General features: G+C 50.3%; 1 non-coding gene across 1 annotated transcript in view; it reads right to left on the reverse strand.

The window, feature by feature from the left end:
• LOC143242095 (small subunit ribosomal RNA) overlaps positions 1-1665 on the reverse strand; it is a 1805-nt gene extending 140 nt beyond the window's left edge. The window contains exon 1 of the ribosomal RNA XR_013022426.1: positions 1-1665. This exon is cut by the window's left edge and continues 140 nt beyond it. This is a non-coding gene — a ribosomal RNA (small subunit ribosomal RNA).
• Positions 1666-2187: the final 522 nt, after the last annotated feature.

Below are 2187 nucleotides of genomic sequence, written 5' to 3' on the forward strand. Positions count from 1 at the left end.
TCATTCAATCGGTAGTAGCGACGGGCGGTGTGTACAAAGGGCAGGGACGTAATCAACACGAGCTGATGACTCGTGCTTACTGGGAATTCCTCGTTCAAGGGGAATAATTACAAGCCCCTATCCCTATCACGAAGGAGGTTCAACGGTTACCCAGTCCTACCGGACAGGGGCAATCACACGCTGATTCCTTCAGTGTAGCGCGCGTGCGGCCCCGGACATCTAAGGGCATCACAGACCTGTTATTGCTCTGTCTCGTGCGGCTAAACGCCGCTTGTCCCTCTAAGAAGATCGACCGACACGTGTGATCAGTCGTCTATTTAATAGGCTAGAGTCTCGTTCGTTATCGGAATTAACCAGACAAATCGCTCCACCAACTAAGAACGGCCATGCACCACCACCCACTGAATCAAGAAAGAGCTCTTAATCTGTCAATCCTTCCAGTGTCCGGGCCGGGTGAGTTTCCCGTGTTGAGTCAAATTAAGCCGCAGGCTCCACTCCTGGTGGTGCCCTTCCGTCAATTCCTTTAAGTTTCAGCTTTGCAACCATACTTCCCCCGGAACCCAAACACTTTGGTTTCCCGGAAGCTGCCCGCCGAGTCGTTTGAGGAACTCAGGCGGATCGCTGGTTGGCATCGTTTATGGTTAGAACTAGGGCGGTATCTGATCGCCTTCGAACCTCTAACTTTCGTTCTTGATTAATGAAAACATTCTTGGCAAATGCTTTCGCAGTAGTTCGTCTTGCGACGGTCCAAGAATTTCACCTCTAGCGTCGCAATACGAATGCCCCGTCTGTCCCTCTTAATCATTACCTCGTGTTCCGAAAACCAACAAAATAGAACCGAGGTCCTATTCCATTATTCCATGCACCATTATTCAGGCGTTTCGCCTGCTTTGAGCACTCTAATTTTTCAAAGTAAACTTGCCGGCCACCCAAGACACTCAATCAAGGGCACCGAGGGAAAACCGGCAGGATGTTTAGGCCAGGAAGTAACCGCCAAAGCGGACCCCCTGTCTAGAACTGAGATCCAACTACGAGCTTTTTAACCGCAACAACTTTAATATACGCTATTGGAGCTGGAATTACCGCGGCTGCTGGCACCAGACTTGCCCTCCAATAGATCCTCGTTAAAGGATTTAGAGTGTACTCATTCCAATTACGGGGCCTCGATAGAGTCCCGTATCGTTATTTTTCGTCACTACCTCCCCGTTCTGGGAGTGGGTAATTTGCGCGCCTGCTGCCTTCCTTGGATGTGGTAGCCGTTTCTCAGGCTCCCTCTCCGGAATCGAACCCTGATTCCCCGTTACCCGTTACGACCATGGTAGGCGCATAACCTACCATCGACAGTTGATAAGGCAGACACTTGAAAGATGCGTCGCCGGTGCTAGACCGTGCGATCAGCCAAAAGTTATCCAGAGTCACCATCATTTGCGGACCGAGGTCCGATTGGTCTTGGTCTAATAAATGCGCTCGTCCCGTGAGGTCGGAGCTTTGTTGCATGTATTAGCTCTAGAATTACCACAGTTATCCAAGTAGGAAAGTACGATCTAAGGAACAACGGCTGGATAATGAGCCATTCGCGGTTTCACCTTATTTCGGCATGTACTTAGACATGCATGGCTTAATCTTTGAGACAAGCATATGACTACTGGCAGGATCAACCAGGTATCTTTTCTCGTTCGGTGCAAGCCACCCGCTCCAACGGCGAGTAGAAACACCACTCTCGAATCGGCAGACGCGTGGCTAGATACACGCCTGCCGTTCTCTGTCTACTTCGTGTCACCAATCACGAGACAGACCTCTTACACACTCTAGAGTACGAGTTCTCCAAAACAACAGTTCCGATAAAACGAAACAAACTAGGGCGTATCAGGAAGAACCGACCTTCGGAGGACAGCTCAACCCACACTAAGCTATATCGAAAATGATGCATATTCCGATGTCTCGGCATGGTTACCCGAAACTCGTCGCATCAGCAGTGGGAACAGAACGTCTTTCGTAACAAAAGACAATCGTTAATCGCTCGGATTAACTCGTACGCGTGCGGTCGAACGCACGTACTGCTTTTATCCCCGCTCGGACCGAGAGGGAAAGGGAAACAGTCACCGTTATTGACGTGCCCCGTGAAAGGGAAGGGCCGCTCGGACCCTTGGTTTGACAAGCTGAAATTCAACGGCTCGTGCAGAGCAC

Source organism: Tachypleus tridentatus, unplaced genomic scaffold (assembly GCF_004210375.1).
Source record: "Tachypleus tridentatus isolate NWPU-2018 unplaced genomic scaffold, ASM421037v1 Hic_cluster_1, whole genome shotgun sequence".
Taxonomy (NCBI): domain Eukaryota; kingdom Metazoa; phylum Arthropoda; class Merostomata; order Xiphosura; family Limulidae; genus Tachypleus; species Tachypleus tridentatus.